Genomic DNA, 9,541 nt, shown 5'->3' with positions numbered 1-9,541 from the left:
ACACATTCATACAGTGCTCTACTACACACACATTCATACAGTGCTCTACAACACACACACACATTCATATAGTGCTCTACTACACACACACATTCATACAGTAATTTACTACACTCACACATCCATACAGTACTCTACTAAACACACACATTCATACAGTGCTCTAATAAACACACATTCATGCAGTGCTCTACAACACACACACATTCATACAGTACTGTACTACACACACATTCATACAGTGCTCTACCACACACACACATTCATACAGTGCTCTACTACCCACACACATTCATACAGTGCTCTACTACACACACATTCATACAGTGCTCTACAACACACACACACACACACACACACACGTTTGTTTTGCTATCTTTGTGGGGCCTTTGCATTGACTTCCATTCATTTTTCATTCATTTCTATAGCCTAACCATGACCTTTATCCATAACCTAACCATTACCAGTACATACCTAACCCTAAACCTAACACATCCTCAATATACACCTTAGTCCTAAACCTAGCCCCTAACCCACCAACGGGACTTCTTCTTATGGGGCCCGGGCTTTGGGCCCCATAAGGAGCAGTTGGTCCTCACAATGTAGTATAAGTTGGAAAAATTGGCCTCACAAAGTAGCATAAACAAGGACACACACACACACACACACACACACACATCCATATAGTGCTCTATGTAGTGAACTAAGCCTCAGGTCAAAAGCCTTCCTGGGACAGGAACTGTTATTTCATTGATTTGAGTCCAGAAACACAAATTAAGCTCATCCAGAGACTTTCTGAGTGTGTCCTGCACTGGTCAATTGAAAGAACACTCTCTTTTCATTATCATTACTATTTTACAATATCTTGATAATCAAAGTGTGTTTAGTTCAAACCATTTTAAATGTTGAAGTGAACTGCTCATTTTAAATCAACTGTGAAACAGTATAAATGATTTTTAATCCTCATTCAAAGTAGAAATCAAGTTAATGTCTGTTACAAGAGTAATTATGCATTTTTGATCTTCTGTCTGAAATGAGAAGGAGTGAGTCGGTCAAAAGTGAAGGAACGGTCAAAAACATGTTTATCGGAACGAAATGTCATGTTTATCTCTATCAGACAGATAGAAGGAAGACTGGCTCCTAAATGTCTCTGTTCTTCAAAACATCTTTCTGTCTGTTCTTAAAACAATCTACTCTGTCTCCTTGACTTGTAATAACCTCTGACGTCACTAAAACCACACCCCGGTTGGTTCGTTCAACCAATCAGGAAGTTCTCAGAGGAATCGGAAGTGACCTCTTTAAAAGGGTCAACACTTCCTAGTTCCAGGCAGAACAAGTTCCAGAGCAGAACAAGAGTTCCAAGAAGAACAACGTTCCAGACATGAACCAAAGTTCTGAGAGCAGAACCGAACGAAAGTTCTGAAGTGCTGGAGTTAGTTGGGAGTTCTTTCGAGTCTCGTGGGGATTATGGAATCTTCCACATCGAGTGGAACTCTGACGGGCTCACAGCTCATGTGAGTCCACCTGGGAGGTGAGCGGGCTGTTGAACGAATTGATCTCACGACTCCTGAGGTCACAGCTGTCCTTACGGAGACGCTGAAAAGCGTTGAAAGGCAACTCTACACCGAGGCCGAACTATCGTCTGCAAAGGTAAAGAGTCGATCTTCAACTGCGAAGTGTACCGTGGGTTAAGCTGCGTCCAAAGGAGCGTGTTGTTTCTGGTTATAACAGACACATTCCCTCACCCATCTCTCTCCACTTAAACTTCATTTTCCCATCTTTAAAACTCTTCTATCTGCCAGTAATTAATCCAGATATTTTCAGAAATGTCTGTTGTATTTCAGTTGCAAGTAAGAAATCATGGCCGTATGATTTCTCATTGTAAAGCTCATTAATTAAGCTGTGTTAATTGTAATCAATCTGCCAATTATTGTAAATGTGTGATGTGTTTTAAATCGTTTTTAATTAAACGGCTCACTGTTGTTGGTGAGTCAGAAATTTAAACACGTTTCCGTCCACATTTAATCATTCAAGGCACGAGAGTACTCAGTCCAGAAAAATGAAAGAATCCGTTTAAATTATGGATAATATCAGACGCATATTATCTCTTTTTACAACTGGTGGCCCGTAACGGGTTCATGAAATGGACTGTGTTATTCGTGTAACAATTGAATTTATCATGTTGGCATATCTGATCTTAACTGAAATTAGCTTAAAAGTGCAGATTTCTGTTCGACTGTGAAACGCAGCGTTTTGCAGCTGTGGGGTTCAGAGAAAATACAGTGATATGTTTTCAGTCTGTGGTGTTTTTAGAGCTGAAAGTAACGTCAATGTGTTCATTTTAAAAGCTAAAATGTGTACATCTGTTGTGTAACTGAAGCTGGGTTTGTGGTAAAACGCTTTATTCTGTTAAACTGTGGCAGAGAAGAACGGGTTCTGTCTGACCCGTTTCGGCTGTCGGACTTGGTTCAGATTTTTGAACGAGTCGTGTTTTGAATGGATAAAATGCTGTTTTGGAGCTGGGCGCCGTCTCAGGCCACTGTTAAAATTGCTTCGTTATATTTGTAGCAGTTAAAATCATACATTTTGAGAAGTTAATGGACGAAAGTTGACTGGAATGTTCAGGCTAATTGCTAACACAGCTAGCTAGAATGACGATGCGTCATTGGTTGAAAACCGCTGTTTGAAACGCTCTGATTCGCTGGAGAGACGAGTGATGTGTCTGTTGTCACTTCCACCCCGTTGCTGCTCTGATCATTGGTTGATTCAGTCACGTGACCCGGAAATGAAGCTCGTCTTCATAGTGAATTTCAATCTGTTGTTTAAAGTTGAAAAATGCTTTAAAGTTGGCTCTGAACCGCTGATCCAATTATTAAAAGCCTAATCGCTGAAACTTTGCCACGTTCAAGTTTTAAATCCGTCATTAAATGGTGATTTCGGACCACGCTAGCCGATGCTAAGTCTTAAGCTAACGGCTAAAGACCAGATGTCACCAAAGCCACAGGAAGTCATCGCGACTCCTACTGGACGTCACTAACAGTGACAGGTTAAAATAAATAAGGTTACACTGCCACCTCCTGGTGGAAACTAGAAATCACAGTTTCACTTCGTGTTTAGGATATTTTGGTGAAATTAAACGTGTTTTATTTCTGTCAGAAGCATTTTTGAGTTAATAAACGTTCCTCAAGCTGATTTATACTGTTATCTTACATTTAAAAAGTGATTAAAGTATTTATGCCCAGAGAAGGCGTTTACTAAGAAATTTTTCATTCACTGATAAATCCTCATGAGGAGGTGCAAAATGAAAAATTAAGAACTTTTGATAGATACAGTCTAGATAATCACAAAGTTGATAAGTTTACTCAATTGCTGAAAGGAAAATACACGTTTAATTGCTAAAACACCAAATATAAAATAAATATAACAGAAAAGGAAACCTTTCTGATTTATTTTACCACCTAAAACACAACATCTTCCTGTCTATTTAAATAAAATAAATAAAGAGATAATGGAAAAAGAGGAGGAAAGCAATGACCCCTTGAGCTCCTATGAGTCAGTTGATGAACATCAACAGGTTGACATAATTCAGAGAGCTTTAAATATTTTAACGACCCCAGTAATTGGTACACCATTAGAAGAGATGGATGAAATTCAGAAAGCTACGGTACTGAAAAGTTTAGCAGAAAATGCCACGGTGGCAGAGAATAAAAAGCTGAGCCTTGAACGGTTAGCAAAAATTTCTCTGCTTCTCAAAGACAAATTGGATCAACAGGTTGAACAAAATGACTTGCTGTCTAAAGCATATACAGCAGACAGAGAGGAGTATCTCAAATTCATGGCACAGTCTAAACTTGATGAAGAGACCAGTGCACAGGAGTTAAAACGTGAGAGGGAGCTCTCACAAAATCACCTTACTTCACAAGCTCACTCATATGAGGAGAAGATGAAAGAAAGGGAGGTCAAGTACCGAAAGTTGTGTTCAGACAACGATGCTCTACAACAACAGTTGCAAGAAGCATCAAATGCTCTGAGCGGATGCAAATCTGAGATAGACGCGCTTAAAACACAACTTTACCATGCAGAACAGAAATATGGTGAGAGGCATGGACAGAATGTGGGAACACACTGGGCTTCAGACCCAAATCTCCTTACATCACACACACCTCCACCCTTACCTAAAGTAGCAGGGACAGACCTGAACAGGTCTCCTGTACCAAGCTGGCAAGAGAGACCGTTGAGACTTCCTCTTTCAATAGATGAACTTCAAAAACTCTCAAAATATGTACAACGCTTTGTACCTGGCCCAATGGGTTCAACTGGTACTAAGGCGTATCTCAATGACCTAAATTTCAGACTGAGTGCTTATCCTAATGCTACGGTTGAGGATAAAATCAGTCTGATAAGGCTCACTTCGGACAGAGAGGTGTTCACCTTCATCGAGCGTCAACCTGATGCCACGAGAAGGGATTACAACCTTCTGTGTGAAGCTTTGATCAGGGAATACGACCCCTGCACGGGGCCTGCTGGCTTCCCAGCTGCAGACAAGGTCACGCAAGGGAAGCATGAACATCCAAAGGTTTATTACAAAAGAATCTTCCAAGCTTATTTTGGTTACAGAAATGAAACCGGAATGGAGGAAGAAGAAGGTTTTAAATTTGTTTTCAGCAAAAATCTCCACACTGACATTAAAAGGTCAGTACAAATGATGGCAAATTTCAAGGAAAAATCCATCAATGAGATTAAACAGTGTGTTGTGAATGTGTTTGAGGCATGTTCTCAGGATAAGACGCCCATAGAGATGTTTCCTGGTGTAAAGGTTAAACCCCATTCGCTAGAACTGGAAGGGCAGCACATGACGCCTCCCCCTCCTAAAAAAGGTGAGAAAAAGCAGTCTTTTCAAACTAACAAACCGCGTCATGAGAGTGGAAGCTGGGACAAAAAAGCTCCTCTTTCAGAGGATGAACGTGATTATCGTAAGTGGGGTGTGCGTAGGACGAAAAGATATGGGAACCAAGGTGACCCATATTATCAGGGGAAGTCCGAAAAGGAACCCCCAAATGACGTACCTATCCCTCCTACACCTCGGACGAAACGACCCGAGGTGAAAAAATCACAAAGGTTCCAGAAACAAGGCCCTACACCTCTGAGCTCGGAAGAGACAGAGAAACTACGCAGGTTGTTAGAAACTTTGAAACACACTGACACGGGAAACCAACCTGGAGCACTATGCAGTGATGTAATCACTATTACATCTGAGGGCGCGAATGACAACATCACAGATGTCGGTGGAACCCACCAAGACATTGTTGTTGTTGCCTCCAACAACCCCTCATCGGAAGAAAGGGGGGTAAACTCACACACAAACGATGACGAGTCATCGCAAGCTGAACACTCAGAAACAGCTACTGCTGTGCTGACGGTTCAGACAAACCAAGATTACACAGACAAGGCTGAACGTGTGAAGAAACGTCAGAAAAAACCTAAGAGGTTTCTGTGTAACTTTATCAGAAGGGGGGTCGCCAAGAAGGCGTACCTGTCAGTAACACTCGAAGGAGTCCTCACACATGAAGCACTTCTGGACGGTAGGGCAGACATAACAATTATGTCAGCTAGACTGTTCGAGGAACTGAGGTCAGCCGCTGCCAGTGTTGACAGGATAATACCTCTCACAGAATGTGCTATAGAAATGCAGGGTCTCTCAGAGAAGAGGACAACCCTGACAGCTATAGCAATGGTTCACATGCAGATTGGCAGAATGACACTATACCACCCGGTACACGTGTCCAGTGTTGACTCATTCCCATTTTTGGTTGGCCAGGGTTTTATAAATCGCTTCGACGCGATTATAGATTATGGTGATCAGACAATGTGGGCCAAAGTGAGCAAACCACTGCCAATAGAATTGCCTCCGGAGTGTAACACAGACTGCCTAACAGCAGGTACCGCGGAAGGCGCAAAGGACTCCTCAGCCGAGGACACGAGCCCGGTGAGTATTCCTCTGACAGCATGTGAAACCAAAGAGACCCACCAGGTGGTCCAAACTCTGACCCAACAAGACAGCCTCCTCTGTGAGCTGAAGCGGTCAGAGTCCACCAAACACTACCTACCACTGGTAGTTAAAGGTGTAGAGATCCAAGGGTCCCACACCAACGATGCGGTTCTGTCTCTGTGGACAGATAAATCAGCAATTAACCGAGCTTTCTATGAAACCTTGGTTCACAAACACGTGGGTCTAGAACTAATTAAAAAAGCTTTCCGCTTTCCATTAGTTCCCAATAGTTCACAGGTAATGACCGCTGAAGGAGTCATTAACCTAAAACTAAACTGGAACCAACGAGAACTAGTTCACCCATTTCTCGTGATCCAAAACTTACCACATGCAACCTACATAGGCTCTGACATTTTGGTAAGGTTGGGTGTCCGCGTGGACACCATCAACAAGGTGCTGTGGTCCCTAAAACCAGCCACAAAGGATCCTCCTGTGCTAGACACAGCAAACCTTAAGGCTGGACAGACCATTCCAGAGGCCTGCCAGGTTGCTAGCAACTAAACCACCACAGTACCACCTCAGGTGACTAACCTAATGGTGCGAATCCACATCATAGCTGGACAAGCTATTAGCCATAAACAGGCATATTTTCAACCTTCTCCTGCGTTTTTCAACTTGGGACTGTCCGTGGAAGCCACGAACCAAGTGAGCCTTGACTCCAGGACCACGTCTGTTGCTGTGTGTAACACAGGCACGGATGAGGTGATGATCCCAAAAAACACTATGCTAGGTTGGTTGATTTCCACTGATTTTCATGATTTTGAACTAGGCATTCCATTTCTGGGAGGACTCCCAGATAACCTGGTACCAAGTCAAGAAACTGGGCCAGTATGGTTCACAAAACCAACACAGGCCATAGCTCTTTTCTCAACCGATGACATTGACCAAGGACCTCAAACCTATGGTGTCTTACCCATAGACAGGTCCGACGACTCAGAAAGGGATTCGTTGGAGCTCCCCAAAGAGCAAGAACCCTTATCAGTCTCATCACAGATTGAACAGGTGGTCGCCCAAGCCGACGCTCTGACATCTGATGAAGAAAGAGACAAACTTCGCCAAGTTCTTTTAAAATATGAAAAGTCATTTTCAACTGACTCAACAGATTGTGGGTTGACCTCACTCCACACAGTGAGCATCCCAACCCCACCCAACGCACCGCCAACATTTGTCAGACAATACAAGATCCCTCTGGCAGCACATCAGCCTGTCCAGGAGATCATTGATGACCTTTTGGTCAAAGGTATAATCAGACAATGTAATAGCACCTACTCTGCGCCTTTATGGCCAGTCTTAAAACCAAATGGTAAGTGGAGACTTACCATAGACTACAGAAAGCTAAATAAACAAGTACCCTTATCCAGGTGGCCAATGACTCAGCTCCAACAGGAACTGCCAAAGGTCACCGATGGTAAGTACTTCTCTACCCTCGACGTCGCCTCTGGTTTTTGGACCATCCCTGTGCGTGCCGAGGACCAACACAAACTAGCTTTCACTTTTAGCAGCCGACAATACACCTTTACCAGGTGTCCCTTTGGCTACGCTAACTCACCTGCAGAGTTCAACATCTTTTTGAACAAAGCATGTCCAGACGCCCACGAGCGTGGGACGCTGATCTACGTGGACGACATCCTTTTGAGGCAGCCAACACTGGACTCTCATCTGGCTGAGATCGACCACGTCCTAAATCAGCTAACAACTGCTGGTGCTAAAATCTCACTGTCAAAGTGCCAGTGGTGCAGAACCAAGGTGGACTACGTTGGCCTCCTAGTAGGTCCGGAGGGAGTACAACCACAATTGACTCGCACCCAAGGCCTAGACAACCTCAAAGTCCCCACCAATCTCAAAGAACTACAGAGTTTTCTGGGAGTGTGTAATTACTCATGCCAGTTCATGGAGCATTATGCGGATCTCGCAAAACCACTGACTGAACTCTTAAAGAAAGACGTTCCTTTTTTCTGGACTGATACACAGCAGCAGGCAATGAACGCTCTTAAAGACAGGCTCAAGTTAGCCCCATGTCTAGTCTACCCAGACTACAACAGAGTTCTACTTGGAAGTGGGCTTCTCAACTCACTGCATAAGTGCAGGTCTGTACCAAATACACGACAAAGACAAGCGTGTTGTGGCCTACGCCAGCAAAACAATGGCAGGCCCTGAACTATGGTATTCAGACTGTGAGAAGGCTCTATTGACCACTGTGTGGGCAGTGAAACATTTCTCCTGCTATATTGGTGGACAGAAGATTATTGTTGAAACACAACACCAGCCTGTAACGTTTCTAAACAGCCAACGCATCAGAGATGGTGTGGTGACAAACTCACGTGTAGCCACATGGCTTATGGCACTTCAAAGTTTTAACCTAGACATCCGCTACGGTCAAAATAAGAAGTCACACTTGGGCACTGATTTGGCAATCTGCCAAGAATGTACACAGGACGTACCAGCCACCCAACAGCCGGTTGTGAGTAAACCCTCAGTAGCTGGGGACCCAAATCACCACTTCTTTGATAGCAATATCTGTAAAGATATGGCGACATTGTACGTGGATGGATGCTCATTCCACCACGAGACAATCTGCAAAGCAGGTGTTGGAGGAGTACTCCTCCAGGACCAAGAACAGGTCACATTTGGCTATAAATTAGGCTCTCAGTCTTCTCAGTACGCTGAGATAGCAGCAATCCTAATAGCCATACGGATGGCGGTGGAACGCTCCATCCAGACGCTAGTCATCTGCACTGACTCTAACTATGCTCGACTTAGTTTCTTGTGTCATCTCGCTCTGTGGAAACAGAACGGTTTTCTCACAAGCAACAAAAAGGTGGTCAAACACAAAGAGCTTTTCATGACATGTGATCACTTAGTGACATCACATGATCTACAGATCTTCTGGAAGAAAGTTCCAGGACACTCCAGAGTCCCAGGCAATGACAAGCACTACAATGACCTTGCAGACTCCCTAGCCAAGGAAGGAGCCGTTGACGGACACACGTGGTCCTTTGACCCCTCCTGGCTACTCAACACTCAGTCGTCACAATCTACAACTGAGGTAATGGCAGTCACACGTGCACAAGCTGCAGCTAAACCAGCTGATAACACAATTTCTGTACGCCCAATGCTGACTGACCCAGACATCATCCAACTTCAGAAGTTGGATCCTGCAATTAACTCGATGATACTGTATCTGACTGACCCAGACAAATACACTCCATCAAAAGGCGAACTGAATTCCAATCCAGACCTTAAAGTCCTCTTTCAGCTGCGCAAACAGCTAAAACTACTTAAGGGCATCCTAACTTTTGCTCATGGACGGACGTCCTCACCCGTGTTCGTGGTCCCCCATGACCACAGGGGGGTGATGTTAGTTCATGCACATGACCTTCCGTCCGCAGGACACACGGGTGACAATGCCACGCTGAAAGCATTAAAACAGATTGATTATTGGCCTGGAATGAAGAAGGATGTCAAAGACTACATAAAAGGGTGCCTGGTCTG

Source organism: Nematolebias whitei, chromosome 10 (assembly GCF_014905685.2).
Source record: "Nematolebias whitei isolate Nwh7 chromosome 10, NemWhi1, whole genome shotgun sequence".
In the NCBI taxonomy this organism is placed as follows: Eukaryota; Metazoa; Chordata; class Actinopteri; order Cyprinodontiformes; family Rivulidae; genus Nematolebias; species Nematolebias whitei.
This window is presented reverse-complemented; position numbering follows the sequence as displayed.